At 48.0% G+C, this 19,179-nt stretch overlaps 2 long non-coding RNA genes across 2 annotated transcripts; both read left to right on the top strand.

Moving 5' to 3' along the window:
- Positions 1–9,638: 9,638 nt before the first annotated feature.
- Positions 9,639–18,051, top strand: LOC145552313 (uncharacterized). Its single transcript, XR_014088310.1, has 3 exons — positions 9,639–10,234; positions 10,889–11,709; positions 17,943–18,051. It is a non-coding gene; the product is annotated as an uncharacterized LOC145552313 (long non-coding RNA).
- Positions 18,052–18,076: 25 nt separating this feature from the next.
- Positions 18,077–18,593, top strand: LOC145552312 (uncharacterized). Its single transcript, XR_014088309.1, has 2 exons — positions 18,077–18,167; positions 18,375–18,593. It is a non-coding gene; the product is annotated as an uncharacterized LOC145552312 (long non-coding RNA).
- The last annotated feature ends 586 nt before the right edge of the window (positions 18,594–19,179 follow it).

Here is a 19,179-nt window from a genome sequence, read left to right as displayed (position 1 = left end):
AAAGGAGTCCTCTGATGAAAGTTGGGAACTGGAAGTTCATCAAAAATAGTGAAATGATGAGACAGCCTGCAGAGTCTCCTCCTCTTCCATACAATCATGTCCTTCACATCGTCCTGATAAAGACTCTCTGTTTGCTGCAGCGACAGAAACCAGACAAACACCCAGTTCTTCACAACGCCGCTCCTCCCATCAGGTCTAATGTAGCTTCAACTGGCAGCTGGAGGGCAGTGAGCAGCTGCAGCCAGGAACCAAACCGAGACATCAGAGTCCAAACACCCTGTGACAATCGTCCAGATCGTTGTTCTGGTTCTGGACGCGTTTCAGCCACAGCATTACGGTGGTTCGATGTCTGATTGGTCAAACACTGGAGGGTTTGAGAGTGAACCGAACCAAGATGGCGGCAGCAGGGGCTCGCTCCGAGGATCGGACTCGGTTCCCATCAGAGGGAGACCCGGGCAGCGACTCGTGACCTCGGACCTGCAGGGCCGAGTCCAGGCAGACGGCAGAGAACGAGGCCACCAAGACGCCGCTCCGTTATCCAGCCTCTGGTTCGGTTAAAGCCCAGATGGGAGCGTCTCCATCAGGCCACTGACTGACGGTGAGGTGAATTTGGGCCGTGAGCGCAGGAGCTGATGTCTTCAATGGAAAACCTCAACGTTTCGGTTCTGATGGACTCAATAAAGACAGAGACCCAAATTCAGGAAGTTCAGGTTAAAACCCACAGTGACGCGTTACGATCGCTTTTTTATGTTTATGCAGTCGGACAGCAACATGCACGTCGTTGGTTTGGCGCATTGAAAACACCAAACCCACTCGTGTAGTTCTGGTGTTTCCCACCGAGCTGTAACCGACAGAACCGGACCAGAGCCGCGGCGTTCCTCATTGCTGCCCCACAGAAACTCGGTGGTTCTGCTCCTGAGCGGCTCTCTGACTGCAGGCGCCACGCCCGCCGCTCCACTGCGGTGGATTGGACGTCTGGAGGGTGAAGGGTTCGGCCTTGGTGACGTAAATCACCGACCAATCGGATCTCTTCCAGAAAGCCGGGAAGAACCGAACTGGACCCGCTGATGGACACGAATCCGGCTGGAACGGTTACAGCCGCTCTGAGGAAGAAACCGTGGAGCCTCCCGTTACCGAGGCAACGTGAACGGTCAGCTCTTTACGGTCAGACACGACGTAAAGAGAACATGAAATCACCTCTGTTCTGATGATGTAACCGGGTCTCAGGTCCAGAGTACCGGTACCGTTGGATTCCAGCTCCACCTGGATCCGCAGGCTGGTTTCATAAGAGAGCGGCGCAGCGACGCGTGGGCGGCGATGATGATGTGATGGAGCAGCGATAACACCACCTGTCAGCTTCCTGCTCCGCTTTGTGGTCAGAGATGCAATAAAGAGACGAAGCCTTTTGACCTCTGACCCTGGAAACATGACCCAGGCCGTCCAGCGGAGAGGATTTAACATAAGCAGCAGCTTCATACATTCAGGATTATGGATTATCTGTCCTCCGCACAGCGACCCCAACGTGACGAGGGCAGCGGAGCCACAACATCAAACTGACCGATTAAAAGATTAAAAACAAACTCATTCCTCCCGATTCCACCCAGCAGACCGAACGTTCAGGACCCGAACCCGTCAGATGAGCCTGCCTGGTCCTCAGCCGACACGTCGGCCGGGTCCGATGGAATCATGGATACATTATATTTGACTTCCTTCCCTGTGGGTGGTCGGCGTCGGTCGTGACTTACTGGTGGAACCGATCCGATCCACCGACCTCGTCTACCTACAAGGTCACAGAAATCAGCCAGTGTCCACCTGTTGGACGGTCCCACCCACCAGGGCGTCTCCCCCTGCAGGTTTACGTCAGCCTCTCCAACAGAGTCGGCTTTGGCTACATTTTACTCACACAAACATCTGCAAGCCAGGTGTTTTAAATATCGGTGATCGGCCAGAAATCTGCCATCGGTGCACAGCTGCTTTTAGCTCTGCGCTCTTTCTAATTACATTGTAAATTACAAACTAAATATATTTAGTATTTATTAAATACTTGAACATGCCTACATATTCAACAGGAAGAAAAACGTTAGAGGATGTATTGTAAACAGCACATTCTCCATGTTCTGTGTTTATTCATTCATTTCTATCTTCATCATCTGAATCTCTGTAATCATCAGGTTTATTTCCTCACCAAGCTCAGTCGGGTTACTTCCCATCCATCCATCCATTTTTTTGCACCCTTGTCCCTCAGTGGGGTCGGGAGGGTTGCTGGTGCCCATCTCCAGCTATCGTTTCGGGCGAGAGGCGGGGTCACCTGGACAGGTCACCTGGACAGGTCGCCAGTCTGTCACAGGGCAACACAGAGACACACAACCATACACACACACACTCACACCTAGGGACAATTTAGACAGACCAGTTAACCTGACAGTCATGTTTTTGGACTGTGGGAGGAAACCGGAGTACCTGGAGAAAACCCACCATGCACAGGGAGAACATGGAGACTCCATGCAGAAAGACCGGGAATCGAACCCAGAACCTCCTTGCTGCAAGGCAGCAGCTCTACCAACTGCGCCACTGTGCAGCCTCCAGGTTACTTCCCCTCACAGCCAAAACGTTTGTTCAGTGGTGACCGGATGTCGCTCCGTGTCAGGGCAGGACGCGCATGCGCCAACCTGGTGCTAGTTCCTCCCGCCGCTGCTAGCTGGAGGCTAAAGCTAGCTCCGCTTTTTAAAGATCGCATCGAGCGAGCAGAGCAGTGGCTTTACTTTTCTGAGACTTTCGCTGTTTTCTTTGAATCGTCCTGTTGCTTTTTTGCAGTCAGGAAATCCGTTTCAAAGCATCACTGACTTTTAGCACCGTTGCTAAAACCCAGAAGGAGGATAACAGCCTGTGGACGTACTCACCGCTTTCAGAGAGGAATCATTTCTGATGTTTGGGAAGATGTTCCTTTAAAATCAACATCCATATTTTCTGGACAGCTCCCTGCTTCTTGCTCAGCCTCATGAACTCATCAGTTTTTCCCCAAAGCGCAGGATCGGTTCTGACCGGTCATCCTGGTCATCGTTTCACCTGGTGAAGCTCTAACTGCCTCCGACTCCGCAGGCACCAGATCGGACCCAGATCCCGGTTCTGTGCAGTGCAATGATGGGTCCCAACTGGGGAAGATTAATTTACACCAATGATCTTTTAACACCTTTATCTATTTTCCCCTCAGATCTCTCAGGTTTGTTGATAGTGGAGAGAGATTCATGATTCTCTTCCCAACTTTGCTCAAGACTCTTTGATTTGAATCAGATGTGACGTGTGAGTAAAATAAGATTACATAACCATGTCTGGGTTCACATTAATCCTTCAAGGCATCAAGTTTAATCCTTAAATCAAGCATAATTCAGGAGAAATGCCGTCAGAATAATCAACATGAGAAGATGATCATGATGTGACAGGCTGAGGGAATCTTCCCGTTTCTGCAGGTTAAAAGTTGATTCAATCCAAACTCGGGATTATGTGCAGGTCCAGGCAGGAACGTCTGGGATTACGAGGGTCTGCATTTAGCAGATGAAGGCTTTAAACAGCAGATCCTTCGTCTGACCCTGGCAGCATCTGGCAGTGAGTCGGGTCATAAAACGTCCCATCTTTGACCTTTTAATCGGCGGATCAAGGTTCTGCAGGCTTTGGCAGACCGAGGGCCGGTTCCGACATGGTGACTGCAGCCGATGGGCTCCATCAGCTGCTTTCCTGCCTCGCTAACCTGGCTGGTTATTGATCTGCTCTGCTCTACTGACTTTAGCTTTGAGCTAATTAGCACGACTCACCTCTGACCCCAGTGTCATATTAGCATAAAAACAATGAAATCCTGAACAGACATGAAACGGCCTCCCCGTTGGTTAAATGTCACCACTGGACAGGCCTGCATTTGAGCTGATTGGCTGCAGCAGCCTGAGGACAACAGGACAATATTTCTGTCTGACCAGCTCGCATACGCCCCTGGTGGTGGTGTTGGAAATGACACATGGAGGTCTGTAGACGTCCGTCCCTCTGCTTGTTGATTCATTTTGGTTTGACTCCTGCTGAATCGTTTATTTTTGTGTTTTAATGAAGCAAACTTCAGACTCTGATCTTTGACTCAAGCTCAGCCGTTACCAAGGCGACTCAGAGCTCGTCTGATCTCCTCCTGACCTCTCGACCTCGGAACGTCTCGGTCCAGTTCTGCGCCCGTTACTGCGGAGAGTAGCGGGTTCAGCTAGCGCAGGCGCCGGCGGCTTAATGAGGAAGCTGGCAGACGGAGGGCGACGCCGCTCCATGTGTCCTTTGGTTTTCCGCTCCCAGTCTGAAGATCCCGTCTGCATCACCGGAAACATCCCTAAAAGTCTCAAGTTTGACTTGATGCAGAAATAATTCAAACTCTCAAATTTACTACACAAACAAAACGAGACACGAGCCTCCATCTCCCCACCGTCACCAACATCTACAGAACAGCAGCAAACTTTCCCTCCCTGAGCTGCGGATGTTCACACACACCGGTCCAAGAACCCGCTCCGACAGGCTGGAACCGGTTGCCAGGGGCAACAAGGTGTGTGTGGGTTCAGCTCTGGGTTTATGGCACACCCTAAGAAGCAAATGTGTTGAGTCACCCAAAGCCCACGCGTTCCCCACCCCGCGCTGCGTGTGTGTGTGTGTGTGTGTTGCAAAGACTTGGCTGCTGCTGTAAACTTTGACTATAAATAAATCTCAGGACGCTGGAAAATGAACCGGATCGATCCGGAGGAGCCGACTCTCCGTTCGGCTCGTTTATCAAATCGCTCTGCTGAACAGAAACTATCCAGAGAGTTTTATTTTTATTTGTTTTCAGTCAAGTGTCCAGAAACACCAGAAACCAGTTCAGCTGCAGGTATCAAGGTGAGCTTTGAATCAGAACCGACTCGCGGCTCAAACACGGCTGCGAACATCGAAACGGCAGAATGGACCCTTCAGCTTTTCTACAGACTAAATTTTAAAAAAATCTGACTTTATACATGTCTAATCAATAAAAACCCACATATTTAATAGAGAAAATGTGTTGAAATGAATCCAGAGAGCCGTTTGGTTCTGACCGGCCCAGTTTAGCCAAAATCAGAATGAAGTCCGGTTCATTTTGGACGGATCAGATCTTCACCCTGCTGGTTCTGTCACGCATTTCCATCAAGTATCAATAGATATTATCGTTTTATCCATCAGTCCTGCTTTATCCTAATAAAAACTCCTGGTCTGGAGTGGCGGCCATCTTTACTCCCCTCTTTCAAAACTCAACTTCCTGTCAATAACAAAAAAATCCTGAAAAAACAAATAAAACCTGTTTTTCACAGCTTCAGTTCATGTCGTACCGATTCACAGAACCTGATTCAGGTCGCTGAGCAACAGCCGGTTAAAGGGGCGGAGTCACGAAAAATCAACTGGAATGTTTCCACCAAGTTTTCATTAAAACAAACCCTTCATGTTTCAGACAGCCTCTAATCTCCATGGCAACCAGTCAGCTGCTTAAAACGCCTGCGTGGACCTAGCCCCGCCTTCAGGGTGCAGCTCCTCCCCCACTCAGCTCCTCCAGACTAGCCGGCAGCAATTAGCAGACATCTGCTGAGCTCCTTATAGGAGCTGCTGCTCAGAGCAACGCTGGCAAAAACGTTAAAGGGTTAATAGAGGAGCCATGTTGGGACGACTTCCTGGAGGCGGAGCTTCAGAAAGAGCAGGAGTTCTTAAAGAGACAGAGGCCCAATTTCAAGATGTTAAATCAGGAAGTCCAAGTTCCTTTGAGTCATATTTGATATAGATATATATAAATATATATAGGATTTGAATAGCAATAGTTCCTTGATCGTGCTATTAAAGGAGAACATGATACCGCCCCTTTAATGCACCTGCTGAAGGTAGAGAAAGCATCTCAGAGCCACAGGAAAAGGTTTTGTTGTCTTAAGTTCTTTAAAGTTCGCCACCAAAGTAATCAGCATCCTGAGGACGGAGACCTGGCCGTGAGCTGACCTGCTCAGAGTTCCTGCAGGTGGAGAGGAGCTGGATGTCAGGAGGCGTCTGGAGAACCGGCTTCATGACGGATGATGAATTTTAAACTCTGGAAGAAAGCCGGTCTGTGGGCGTCAGGCAGCTGAAAGCAGCCGTTTAATCTTTCTGATGTGAACTGAAGGAAAAACTTCAGATTTAAAGAACGAGTCGGCCTTTGAAGTGTTTGCAGGAACTCCAGTGGGGTTGATGAAATATTCAGAGTTTTCAAACCGCTGAAGACTGAGGTGAACTACAAACATGGAAGATGTTATTGATTATCCATGAGCTGCGAGTTCAGGCAGAGAAAACAACGTCAGGGTGAAAATGTGTTGAAAGGTCTGAGCTCAACACTAATGAGCCGAGATCCCAGTCAGACCTGCTGGTTCTCCGGCGGTCAAGAAACTCAACAAACATGGAAGCAGAAACAGGTGAACAGCCACTAAAACCCGGCTTCTCCTGACCGGGTCGGTGCAGGTCGGTCCATCGTACTCGGGACAAAGTTTAAACCCAAACACCCAACGTGGCGTCAACACGGCGCACCAGCCTGTGTCGTGACGTCCTTCTGCAGACCGGAGACGCTCCAAAGCAGGAAGTGGACTACAGAGTAGGGCTGAAACGATTCCTCGAGTGATTCGAGAACCTCGATTATTAAAATTCCTGGAGGAAAATGTTCCTGCCTCGAAGCTTCGTTAATTTATGTTTTACCATTTAGCGCACCGTGTTTCAGCCGGAACATTATTTGCGTTGCGCGGAGCTCTGACTTCCGCCTCTGAGTTGTTGACGGAAGCTACGTGTTAGCGGCATAACGTCCAATCTTCAAGTTCGGCCCGCGGGGATTTTACTGATTGGTGATAATTCCGGGTTTTCATCGTTTTTGTGGGACCAATAAACATCCTTAAAATGACCGGCGCGATGCCGGGAGTCCGGCAGCCTTTCTGCTCCGGAGCTGCTGGTTGAACGGCGGGAAGAAGCTGAGGAGGATTTCTACAGGTGAGCGGAGAGACTGAACACGGCGGGCGGCTGAGGGTTGATGCTTACAGGGTAAGAGCAGCTTTACGGACGAACCGCACAATAAACTTATATCATCCCGGTCTGAACAAACGGGAGGCGGAACATGGCTGGTAGATGAGTTTCTGAACGGAGGAGCCGTAAATATCCCGTATTGCTTCCCCGGTCTACAAAACAGTAACTGGTAGGGAAGCTCAAAGGTGGAAAAAATAGACTGATGTTGATATCCGACAGTAACACTGGTGTTATGGAAGATTTACCAATATTTTATTTCATAATTGTTTTTATCCGATTACTCGATTAATTGTAAGAAAAATCTATAGATTACTCGATTACTAAAATAATCGTTTACAGCAGTCCTACTACAGAGCAGGGCATTCTGGGTAAACACAACCAAAACACACGTGCTAGCCTAGCGCTAGCAGCAGAAATGGCTCGTGGTCTTTAGCCAAAGACTAAAGAGAAATCCTCTGAGCTAAAATCTGACGCCGCCCCTCCTGACCGGGTTGTTTTCCCAACACTCAGTAATATTTCTCTCTTTTTTTCTTGTCATCATTAGAACGATTCGCAGCCATAAATTACATCTGGCATATCCTCGGCTACCTCACCGCCTGCCCTCCATCTGTACAGCTTAGAGACGCTACATGACAGCAACGTACTGAACCAGGACTGCATCTCTGCACCCAAACGGATCCACCCAGCACCAGCAGCCATTTCCTGCTTCATGGCTCAGGTCAGCCTGTAGCCAGGTGACCAGGCCCACCACACCTGGCAGCAAGACCCAAACATTCATGAATGAATATCCTGCAGATGCTCTTCATCCGGGAACATGAGCTAAACCCTCAGGATCCTGATCAATGGCCGCCATCGACTGCCAACAGCTTAATCTGCAGTAAACACCGGCAGCATCACACGGGTCCAACGGTTTTCCACATCAGACCCCCAGCAGGAAAATCAATATGTGGACGGATCGGCCTGCTGCGTCGAAACGCCCCGAGCTCGACCCGAACGCACCGAGCCGTTGACGCGCTGCAGATGGACAAAATCAATGAGGAAAATACGGCAGCCTGGAGGGAACAAATCAATGAAAACACGCCTTTCTGTCGGTGCTGCACATGCTGCTGGGAGATATTCAACTCCACCACTTTATTCACAGGGAGAGCCAACAGAGATCAAGATAATCACATATTATTAGAGCTGATGGAAACATCTTGACGGAGAAAGAGTCCAGTCAGTCCAGACCAGGAGCTGGACGGCTCCGGAAAACAAAAACCATCCGCCCAGCGACTTTTCCTGGCTACCAAAATCTCCGTGGGAAGTTGTTCACGTTTCCTCTGAGGAACGATGAAAACTTCCAGCAGCCATTGTTTCGTCTCCCCAAAGCCAAGACACCAAACGGCGACCGGGACGCTTCCCCTCCTCAAGCGGCCGTGTCGTTTTAATGAGTGTGAAATGTGAGGATGAATGCGTTCCGTCAGACACTGAGGAGCTAACGACCATGAGAACCGGCTGAAAGGGCGACGATCCGCCAGAGGACAGATTAGCAGGTTCCTGTCCGGTCACAAGTCAAAGGGCCGGAGAACAAAAACGCTGCATGCATTAGAAACACATCCACAGCCCTCCCCCACGCTCACAGCCGTTGCTACGGGTTACCATCGCCTCCCGTCAATCACTGCCCAGCAAACAAAGCTGCGATTGGTGGGCTGATGGACAGGGTCGCCATGACAACACAAAGACCCGCTGACGACTCAATGCGGGGCGAGAGCGAGGTCCGGCTCCTGCGGGTCGAGACCCGGACGGTTTGGACCCGGATGAGACCAACTGGACCGAACGGGACGATCAGGCGGCGACATGCCAACGTTTACATACATGTTCTAATAATGACTTTCCTTCTTGTAGTTGTTTTAAAACTCAATTATTCTCACAATTGTTCATTTAAAACTTATTACAAATTTAAAATTATGAGTCTGAAACTCAGATTAAAGCATTTTATTCTTATAATTACTTTAAAACTTTTAATTGTGAGTTTAAAACCCAGAATTATGACTTAAACTCGATATCAAGTCTGAAACTAGTATTTTTATTCTTGTTACTTTAAAACATGTACTTATGACTTCCTGTTATTTTTTCTGTCATGGCAGGAACGGGCTTCCATACAGGAGATTTCCAAGGCCGTCATTAAACGTTTTCATCATTAAAAGCAGCAGAAAGTGAGAGACAGAGTCGGTCTGGGCCGATCTAGGCCGGTCTGGGCCGATCTAGGCCGGTCTGGGCCGATCTAGGCCGGTCTGGGCCGGTCTGGGCCGGTCTAGGCCGGTCTGGGCCGATCTAGGCCGGTCTGGGCCGATCTAGGCCGGTCTGGGCCGGTCTGGGCCGGTCTAGGCCGGTCTGGGCCGATCTAGGCCGGTCTGGGCCGGTCTAGGCCGGTCTGGGCCGATCTAGGCCGGTCTGGGCCGGTCTGGGCCGGTCTAGGCCGGTCTGGGCCGATCTAGGCCGGTCTGGGCCGGTCTAGGCCGATCTAGGCCGGTCTGGGCCGATCTAGGCCGGTCTAGGCCGGTCTGGGCCGGTCTAGGCCGATCTAGGCCGGTCTGGGCCGATCTGGGCCGATCTAGGCCGATCTGGGCCGGTCTGGGCCTGTGGTGAGCTCAACCAGCAGCAGAGACTCGGTCAGGGACGTGCGTCTCATCCGCCAACTCAATTAGAGCACAAATGAACTGGAGTCAGGAAATCCAGTTTAAGGAGAAATGAGCCAGTGTTTGTGTTGAACAGATGGAGGGAGGCGATCCAGAGGAAGAAGCATCCAGAGGAGGCAGGAAGTGCAGCACGCAGCTTCCTGTTTGACCTTTTCAGCCGATCAATAAGTCATGAAGCCGTCAGGAACGTCTGACAGCTGCGGCGGCGATGGAGAGACGGAGCCTGAATAATGGATGAGTTGTTTTCTGTCTAAAGGGTCTGGACCATTAGCATCACCCGCTACTGACCGGGTCCAAACATCTCACTGAACCGAACCAGAGACAGTTAAACCGGATCAAATTGAACAGCAGAAGCAGAACATCACCGCTGAGCTTCAGCTGGAAGCAGAGGAAAAGTTCTGTAATTTTACAGCCGAATGGAGGGAAAAGATGTTCGGTTCTGTCAGGTCCAGATGGATTCACCAAATCAGGAAGGAGTTCTGACTCCAGGAGAATCACCTGGGCAGGTACGGAAGACCATTTCTGCCAGGAAAGGAAAAATAAAAGCCCAACTGGAAGCCATAATTATGACTTTTATTCTCAATTATCACTTCAAAACTTGTACTCATCACTTATTCTCATAGTTATGACTAGGCCTGTCTCAATAAGCAATCAATCAATCAATAACATAAATAAAAACAGGCTCATTATTTCCGTTTGCATGATTAATTCATTAAGCCTTTGACAGTTTTCAGGAGGAGTAGTTTGTATGAACCACATCCATTTCATCTGCTGCGGTTGTATTGATTATTAATATTTTATTAGCGGATTGAACTGATTCCGATCAAAATGAACTTTTAAACGTTCAGCTGAAACTGCAGCGGATTGAGTCCTCAGCTTCAGCGAAGCTCATTAGCTGCTGCGCTAACACCGAGCTTTCAGCAATCACACGCTGCACAGCAGGAGGCCCCCAGGGTGTGTGTGTGTGTGTTCTAGGTTTGATTAAAAAGCTTCTGTGTGGTTTTGAGATGCTAATCGATGTATTATCAGCAGGATAAAAGAGAGTTTAGCTGCTTAAAGACAAACAAATGACTTCTGGCTCAGACACCCCATACATTACTAATGAGGGCTGTGTGTGTGTGTGTGTGTGTGTGTGTGTGTGTGTGTGTGTGTGTTCTCAGGCTTCTCAGAGGCACTAAACACTGGAGGAAGAAATCCCATCATGTTTGTGACAACAAGCATTGATGACATCACTCCCAGCTTACGGCAGGACGCCAGCGATGACGTCACTGACAAAGTCCAGACCCGACACCGGATCGGAACCAAGCAGCTTCCAGGCCGGACCCACAGAGAGCTGCTGAGCCACAGACCCGGGTTTGGGTTCCTCAAAAAAAGCTCCACATAAGATTCATGATTCTCATCTCACTGCGACCCAGAACCAGTTTTAGGAAACAATCCGCCCCACGTCGCCCTCCATTTTGTAACGACGCGGGACGTTCTGACGTCGCCATGGAAACGCGACTGGAACGTGCGCGTGTGCTGCGAAAACGAAGAAGAATGGAGATTCAATCTGCGCGTCGGAAGGAAAACATTTGGACTAACTGTTGTTTTCCCAGGAAGGCCGACTCAGACCTGAGCCTCACCTGTTCACACGGAGAAATGAAGATTTAAAAGGGAAACCGAGGTACAGCGAGCCGAAGAGCCGAGCCGCAGAGCCGAGCCGAGCCGAGCCGAAGAGCCGAGCCGAGCCGAGCCGAGCCACCGAGCCGAGCCGCAGAGCCGAAGAGCCGAGCCGCAGAGCCGAGCCGAGCCGAGCCGAGCCGCAGAGCCGAGCCGAGCCGAGCCGAGCCAAGCCGAGCCACCGAGCCGAGCCGAGCCGAGCCGCAGAGCCGAAGAGCCGAGCCGCAGAGCCGAGCCGAGCCACCGAGCCGAGCCGCAGAGCCGAGCTACGCCGTTCGCTGCGGGACCGCAAGGAGAAACTAAAAGCTAAATGCTTGTGAAGGTAAATCAGGGCAGATACCGACACCAGGTGAACTTCTCCATCCTCCTGACCGGGTGACAAACCAACCCACCGCTAACGGAGCCACTCTGCTTCAGCTCATCACCCATAATCCTCTGCTGCATCACTGTCACGTGACCAAGCTCGTAACCCCGCCCTCCAGAAACACAAACGGCAACAAAATGGGAGGGAAAAATCAAAACTCGGTTGAAGGGTAAATCTGAGCCGGTGTCGATGTGTTCATGTTAATCACTGAGGATCACAGCAGCCGAAAGCGACCAAAACCCGATTCGGATTGTTCACCCAAAAATAAATTCAAATCAGTTTTCGAAGCGTCTGAACGCTCAGGTCGCATTTTACCGACTTTTCCTCACTAACGTGAGACATGCGCCATAATTCTGCAGCAGAAGAAGAAACTGGACGTAAACAATGTCTGAAAACGGTAATAATGACGTGATGAAAGCAGTGAGTCAGTGAACGCATCACATCCGAACCGACCACTCCTGGTCCGACTCCACATCCAAACAGAACCGGGTCAGAACCGGTTCTCCACTAAGACCGTTTGGTTGCTGTCAGCTTTCAGTTCATCAGGTTCTGCTGACCTGCTGTCGCTCTCAGCAGCGTTACCGTCCATCCATGCAGTAAAATGGCCGCTGCGTTCTTCTTCTTGGGTCACTTTGGGGTGGCAAACCGTTCACACGGTCCATGCAGTAAAATGGCCGCTCCGTTCTTCTTCTTGGGTCACTTTGGGGTGGCAAACCGTTCACACGGTCCGATTATGGCTGCATTTAATCAGTAGCATGAACGATAACGCAGAAATGGATCGGATTTCAGCAGAAAGACGGAAATGAGCCTCCAGGCCTGCTGGGTGAACATGATCTAACTATTGTCAGGCAACTTCTGCAATATGTCGCTTTATGTATCTGTTAGCACAAAAGTGATTTAAACAAACCAAATGTTTATTTCTACTCTTAATTACTAGTTTTCTAGAAAAGACAGAAGGACTGAAATGTAACCTGGCAGGTGAGAGACGACCTGAGAGAACCAGGATCTGTGATCGTTTCCTTATGCCTGGTTCAGGTAATTATCTGGTTTTTCCTTTCCGACGGTTTTAACGTTGCCTCAGAATCACGTCATTATTATTTTACAACCGTTTCTTCTTCTGAGAGGCAGTTAGCTCCCGTTAGCTTCCCGTCCGGCAGGTTTCTGTCTCAGGAAGCGATGGAGCCGCGTCGCTATGCCGACGGAACAATGGAAGATGGGAACTAAGGAGCCTGAGCTCGTCCTTCAGGTCAAAGGTCGACGTCACTCACAGAAAGTTTGAGCTTCTCTCAGAGCGAGACGAGTTTGACTGCAGGGAGGATTTCTGACTGTTTTAGATTTATGTGAGAAGAAAGCAGAAATGTTTGAGAATCAGAATAATTCAGGCTGCTGAGGAGCCGAGCTGGGCAACCAATCAATAACCATATAGATCACCAGACACCTGATCAATATCAATACATAAAACCTCCGAGGATATCAAATATTCAATATATAGAATATTCACTGACCTACAGAACTGCACAGCATTCTGGGAGATGTAGGCAGAGTACAAGGCATTAGCCGGTCAGCCGCTCACGCCTAAGCTAAGCTAGCTCGTTCTTTGGTTGCCTAGCAACAACCAGCTGCCTCAAAAAAAAACCAACATGCAGTGAAGACGGCAAAACGGGAAACGTCACGTCACCAATGTGGCAACATTTCAGATAGTTAAAACTAATCAATAATCAATATCGAATTATGTAAAACTCTTATATTGTGATATATTTGAGCCTTATTGTCCAGACCAACTTCAGCGTCTTTGTTTACTCCTGTAAACCGATAACTGATCAATTAATCACATGATGGATTCAGATGATTTCCTTTAATATTTTGCTTAGACGTCATAATCCAATCTTTAGGTTTTCAGTTGGAAATGTTCTTAGTTTCTGTCTTAATTGGTTGTCATGTTTTATTTAGGACGTTTAAAATATCCTCCAGTTCTTTACTAAATTAGTTTATTAGACTTTGGCATTACCAATATTTCAAAATGATCTGAAAACAATAATTATAGTTTATCGCAGTAAATGCAGGGAGTATTTATGGCGCATCAGTCTGTTGATATGACTGTTCATGTCTCCATGGAAGCTGAATAAAGTCCTGAGTTCAGGTTTTAATGCCGGATCGTTTGGCAGGAAGTTGGACCGGCGCCGCGATGGAAAACTGTGGAAACTCAGAGTGGAAAACTGTGGAAACTCAGAGTGGAAAACTGTGGAAACTCAGAGTGGAAAACTGTTGAAACTCAGAGTGGAAAACTGTGGAAACTCAGAGTGGAAAACTGGAAACTCAGAGTGGAAAACTGGAAACTCAGAGTGGAAAACTGTGGAAACTCAGAGTGGAAAACTGTGGAAACTCAGAGTGGAAAACTGTGGAAACTCAGAGTGGAAAACTGTGGAAACTCAGAGTGGAAAACTGTTGAAACTCAGAGTGGAAAACTGTGGAAACTCAGAGTGGAAAACTGTGGAAACTCAGAGTGGAAAACTGTGGAAACTCAGAGTGGAAAACTGTGGAAACTCAGAGTGGAAAACTGTGGAAACTAAGAGTGGAAAACTGGAAACTCAGAGTGGAAAACTGTTGAAACTCAGAGTGGAAAACTGGAAACTCAGAGTGGAAAACTGTGGAAACTCAGAGTGGAAAACTGTGGAAACTCAGAGTGGAAAACTGTGGAAACTCAGAGTGGAAAACTGTGGAAACTCAGAGTGGAAAACTGTGGAAACTAAGAGTGGAAAACTGGAAACTCAGAGTGGAAAACTGTTGAAACTCAGAGTGGAAAACTGGAAACTCAGAGTGGAAAACTGTGGAAACTCAGAGTGGAAAACTGTTGAAACTCAGAGTGGAAAACTGTGGAAACTCAGAGTGGAAAACTGTGGAAACTCAGAGTGGAAAACTGTGGAAACTCAGAGTGGAAAACTGTGGAAACTCAGAGTGGAAAACTGTGGAAACTCAGAGTGGAAAACTGTGGAAACTCAGAGTGGAAAACTGTGGAAACTCAGAGTGGAAAACTGTGGAAACTCAGAGTGGAAAACTGGAAACTCAGAGTGGAAAACTGGAAACTCAGAGTGGAAAACTGGAAACTCAGAGTGGAAAACTGTGGAAACTCAGAGTCGTCCCCACTGACCAGCAGGTCCTGCGTGTCTGAGTCCGCCCACTTGTTTACATAATCCTGCATGAATAAACATGAGATGATTTATGAATAAACATGTCTGGGGCTGTGAAAACACACACACACACACACACACACACACACACACACACACACACACTCTGCTGGGAAACCTCAGCCCCTGATGAATATTCATGCATCTCTCGTTCTCACACTCCTCCGCTGTGTTTCACTCCCAGACATTCATCTCCTCCTTCACATCCGTCTCTTCAGCTCATCTCATTTCTCAGACTTTAGCTGGTTTCCTTCCAGACTTTAAATGTTGTTTCGATCGGATCCAGACTGAAACTGTTCAAACCGGCCGCCATCCCCTTCCTGGGACTGCAGCGCCCTCTTGTGGCCGTTTCTAGTATAACAAGCGAAAGCGACGAAGTCCAACGCTTTAATGTAGGGAACTCAAATATAATAAATGGTTTATTATAAACAGTTAGAAACGCTTATATTCAACTTTCTTCTCACGCAAATCCAAAACACATACGGAAATAAAACGTTATTTTAAATTATGGAAATTTACATACACAAGAAACTAATGCAAAATCCCATCTCTTCCACACACACACATATATATATATATATATATTATACATACATACCACTAAGTGCGACCACGTGTGTGTGTGTGTGTGTAAGCAAATGTGAGGAGGGGGTTCAACAACTTTTTAAATTAATATAAAAGCCCAATAAAAGGGTAAAAAATGTCAATCTTAAGGTGATGCATGAAATTCCCATTTAAAAATGTAAGGCTTCCTGTGTTTACCTGTTACAAAGCATGTTAGGAAAAAAATACTCCATTTAGATTCATGACACTAAAATTCATTTAATTATTTTTACATTATTTAACCTTTACTTCACCACGAAAATACCACAGGTAAAAAATAAAAAAATCTCTTTTGCAGGAGAGTCCAGGTCAAACTGCCAGCAGCACAGAGGTTACAGAACAGCTAATCTGACGACGCCGTCAGATTCACACATTTCTGCATAAATTAGGATTATTCCAGCTCGAGTTGCTGCTATTCTACCGTTTCTAAAATGTAATCACACACATCAATGGTCTAAATATCTCCAACAAGACAAATAAGATCCAGAATGTTTACCAACTTTAACATTGCTAACGCTAATGCTAACGCTAATGCTAATGCTAATGCTAGCTTAATCTTTTCCAACGGCAGCAATCAGGAAGTCTAATTCAGAACCGTCCCAGTCTGGTTCAGAAGGAGAACTGGGAGTAAATTACAGGAAATAATAAAACATTTTTCTTCCTGTCCTTACTTTGACTCTTCTGTGGAGATAAAGTTAAACATCCCAGATACAACATCAGCAATAACCTTGAACATCAAGGGCATGTTAAGCATTGGAGATAAAAATAAAATAAATAAATGGGGGACAATATTAAATATCCTGGACAACATTAAACAGTGTCATCAGGGACAACATTGTCCCCGATGCTTAATGTCCCTTTTCTCTCATCTCAAAGGAATCTTCATGTCAAAGTTTCACATTCACAAATAAGCTGACAGGTTGAGAGAACATCCCTGTAAAGAAATCAAAATGGTCACATCTCCCAGGAGCTGAAGGGACCAGGACGACTGGCCGGTTGAAGGCAGGGGACCAGGACGGGTGAAGGGGACCAGGACGGGTGAAGGGGACCAGGACGGATGAAGGGCACCAGGACGGATTAAGGGGACCAGGACGGATGAAGGGGACCAGGACGGATGAAGGGGACCAGGACGGATGAAGGGCACCAGGACGGATGAAGGGCACCAGGACGGATGAAGGGCACCAGGACGGATGAAGGGGACCAGGACGGATGAAGGGGACCAGGACGGATGAAGGGCACCAGGACGGATGAAGGGCACCAGGACGGATTAAGGGGACCAGGACGGATGAAGGGGACCAGGACGGATGAAGGGAACCAGGACGGATGAAGGGAACCAGGACGGATGAAGGGAACCAGGACGGATGAAGGGCACCAGGACGGATGAAGGGGACCAGGACGGATGAAGGGGACCAGGACGGATGAAGGGGACCAGGGTCAGTCCAGCTGGGACTGAAAGCAGCTCAGATTGGCTCAGTTAATTCCACGTTCTCATCTCTCCGATCTTCCCAGGAGGAGAAACTCGCTGCGTCTCCTCTCTTCCAGCCGCCATCGGCTCAATGTGACAGATGGACTCAAACTGAGCAGGTGAAGCCATTTTTGGGCTGTTTGATCTCAAATGTTCCAAGAAGTGGCGCCTGAGATGAGCGAGTCGTGGCGATGCGCCGGTGATCCGTTGAGCCCATTACCGATGGTACTGGAGTCTGAAGGCATCAAGTTGCTGCGGGACACATGATGAAACTCAACCCCTGCTCACAGAACACAATAAAACATGAGAAACAAAAACTGAATGAAAAAAAAGCCCAACAGAGTGAAAAAAGAAACTGCAGAGTGAAGGACAAGAGGGAGGAAATGCCTCAACTGCCACAGGTGTCTTACCTGCTCACATGGGACACGTCCAGGTTTCCCCCAGAAAAGCTGCTGAGCCTGGTGGTGGTGGGACCACTAAGCTCATTCATCAGCGCCTCACCCAGCCTGGCGGGTTGGAAGTAAAGCCAGGTGGCCCACCAGGCTGATACCCGGATTCTGTCCATTTCCAAGCGGTCTCTGGGCTGATCTTGGTCCGATCCCTCACCTAGGAGCCGTTTGCCCCGGCAGACCCGACCCAAGCTGAGGCATGAAGCCTCAGACGGCTCCTCGGATCACCGGGACACTCAAACCCCTCCACCACGACGAGGTGGCAGCCCATGGAGGGGAGGAATAAGTTTTATCACAAACTGGACAATGAGAGGGAAAATCTAACCGTCTACATGAATTAACAGTAGTTGGACAAACGGTTAACTTTTTGTTCTCAGTTATTTTTCTTCCCATAGACGCTGCACTGGGTCTGGGGTTCTGATTGGCTGTGGTCCAATCAGAACCCCATTGGCTGACATGATGCTGCTGTGAACTCGTCTCTTCCAGGAACAAAGTTCTCCTGACCAGCTGACCCGTTGCGTCTCTGACCCGTCGTCTCTCGGCTCCCGTCAGTCGTGGCAGGTGGCTGCTGGTTCTGAGCCCGGTTCTGGTTCTGCTGGAGGTTTCTTCCTGTTAGAGGGGAGCTCTTCTCCCCCGTCGCTTCATGCACGGTCTGTAGGAGGGATCGATTTGCTGCTGCCCCCTGCTGGTCAGGAGGAGTGAATGTTGTAGGTCAGTGACTCCATACAGTCTGATGGGTTTGCTTTGGTACAGACATTTAAACTACTTTAATAATTAACTGAATATAATTTATTGATAAGTGTGAATCTATGAGAATCCAATTGGAATCTATGACTGAATTGAAATGTCTTTCTAAAAGCCTCGACAACATTGTTGTGAATTTTTGGCGCTGCGTTTTGAACGGTTTGTGATCCACAGGGGGGCAGAAAAAGTTTGGGAACCACTGGATTAGACGGTGTGAACATGACCTCTGACCTCCAGCGCCAGAAGATGTTGCCGTTGACTCTCGTCGTCCAGAAGAAATGAAACTGCAGGAGGCCGCGCATCGTTTCAGCGCAAAACTAAATCGGTTTTCATGTTTTAATTTAAATTGTTGTTGAACGTGAATAAAATTTGAGTTGTTGAGTTATTAAAGTACAGACCGTGGCTTTATTTCAAATTAAGCAGATACAAAGATTTAAAAAAGGTAAGCATGTTCAAATGTAAAATAAAGGCTTATTATTGTGATATTTACTATGCTTAAGCTAAATCACTTCATTCTAAACTGTATTTGACAAATACTTGGCAGCCATCTTTCTTTCACATAACATCTGATTGTAAAACTATGAACTTCAGATTTATTGCCCACAGATTCTCTTTTTTTCATAGTGCATGCTCACTGTGTGCTATTATTAAACCTAGCAACAGTTGCCATGCTGCTGACAACAATGTCATCAGCATGACTTCAAAGGATGTCTGTGTCATAAGGCCTTTCAAAGGACAACTTTGTGACGTCATAGAGTCTGTGACTCTATGACATCATAGAGTCACGGACTCAGATAATTCTCTGGTTAGAAAGATCAGAAAGACTTTTTCCCTACTTGTATTCGAGTGAAAACTGCCTCAGAGAAGATTATTTAGACGCCTTAGCAATGAAGATGTGTGAGAAAAATTCACAAAGTCAAGAGCATTTCACACCTAAGGTCTCTTTTTGGCAAGAAGAAGAAACAAGGTGGTTTAACAC

This window comes from Poecilia reticulata, chromosome 7 (assembly GCF_904066995.2).
Source record: "Poecilia reticulata chromosome 7, P_reticulata-male-v2, whole genome shotgun sequence".
NCBI classification, from domain to species: Eukaryota; Metazoa; Chordata; class Actinopteri; order Cyprinodontiformes; family Poeciliidae; genus Poecilia; species Poecilia reticulata.
Note: the sequence above shows the minus strand (reverse complement) of the source record. Positions and strands in the feature narration are given on the sequence as shown.